Source organism: Chenopodium quinoa, unplaced genomic scaffold (genome assembly GCF_001683475.1).
Source record: "Chenopodium quinoa cultivar QQ74 unplaced genomic scaffold, ASM168347v1, whole genome shotgun sequence".
Classification (NCBI taxonomy): domain Eukaryota; kingdom Viridiplantae; phylum Streptophyta; class Magnoliopsida; order Caryophyllales; family Amaranthaceae; genus Chenopodium; species Chenopodium quinoa.
Genome location: NW_018743850.1, coordinates 7,938,963 through 7,940,741, shown reverse-complemented (window position 1 = coordinate 7,940,741; position 1,779 = coordinate 7,938,963).

The following is a 1,779-nucleotide window of genomic DNA, read 5'->3' as shown; positions in this document are numbered from 1 at the left end:
CATTCCAGGTCCCAATCCTGTCCCTGGGATCGGGGATTAGCCTTGCTCTTCTTGGAGCACGGGCTCCACCTCTAACTCCCCTCACCATCGACGAATTTCGAAGGAAAAAGTCGAAAAAAGGGGAAAGAGTGCAAAGTCGAGGAAAAATGAAATAAAATCAAAGGAATTTACCTTGATCTGAAGCAAAAGCCGCCGATTTACGAATTGGTAGTGACAGGTCTCAGCTTCTAAGCTTAATGCTCGGGGAATTTGCGAAGTTTTGATGCGGGCTCTTGAGCGTTCTTGAGAATTCTGGGTTTGTGTTGATGAGTGAGTGGGGAGAGAAGACGCGCCTCTATTTATATCTCCAGAAATGGGAATTCAAGGAGTCTGCGTTTCAATTTCTCTCAAGCACCCCACTAAGTAGCCGTTAAACACACGACCTTGCAATTAAATCGCCCACTACCCGTCCAACTTCCGCAATTATCCACATTAACTGTTGTTATCTCATTAATCATGGGTTAATTACGGTTCAAATTCACATTTTTGGATCAACAAATCATTCACTTCCCTCCTTTTCTGATTAAATCAAACCCGACCCGTCATCCTTCCAAATCGGGTCTGGGGGGCAAGTTGTTTGGGTCCAATTTAGTCCAATTGGGCCTGGTCACTGAATGATCCAATTAAAAGCCCAAGGCTAAGGTTCAACTCTCCAAATATGCTAAAGTCAAAAATCAAACATCCTCAAAGCCATGTCAAGGTCAGTCAACGGCCCAATCAGCTTGGCCCAGCCCAACTGACTTCCGGGCCCAATCCGCCTCATTCATTAGCCAAGGTATAAAAGCCAACAATTTGGTCAATTCTTGGTAAGAAAAAAGACAAAGACACAAAAGCCTCAAGCAACTAAACTCTTGCACAGCTTTCTCTCTCTAATATACTGACTTAAGCATCGGAGGGGCCTTCCTCGGCGTCCCCCCGAGGCTAGTTTACGTGTATTTGTTGTGCAGGAAACCCTCGGCTCCTGCGTCGTTCGGACCGAGACCAAGTTCCCTCAAGATAAAAGGATCTTCCGAGATTCGATTGTTTTCATCCGAAACACAAATTATACTCTTATTAGTAATTTCAATAGATAAGCACAGTTCCACCAAGTATAATCAATAGGAAGAAAATTACTTTATACGATGTCAGCACGCAGCACTTTTGGATAGCTAAGATCCAACTCCTTCTCCTCTCTATCATCAGTTGACATTACTCTTCAACAATCTACTCAAGATGTCTATCATTTCCAGTCGCTGGAATATAGCGAGAACCCTAATTTCAAAAAACTCAAATCAATCAAAACTACAAAACACAAACCCTAATCGAATAAAAAAGAACAAAAAAACAAAATAAAAAACAAACACAAACCCTAAATTCAAACTCGAATTAATCGTAACCAAATCGAAAGCAAACTTAGAGCTCGAATTAATTAAACTGATTCAAGAAAATTCAAAAATAAACTGAAATTTACATACCTTACCAGATTAGAGCGCGAGATTAATGAACAAAAACATAGAAATTGGAGAGCGAAATTGAAGAGTAGGGAAGAAGAACAATCGCCACTTCAGAGAACTTGGAGGAAGAGAGAGAAAATCTAAAGAAGAGAGAAAAAATAAAAGGAGGAAAACCTAGGTAGTCATTCAAAGCGCAATATTACAAAAATGCGCTTAATGAAGCGGGTGGAATGTGAGCCGTTAGATTAAGCATGATCAACGGTGTTCATATATACATATATATATATATATATATATATATATATAT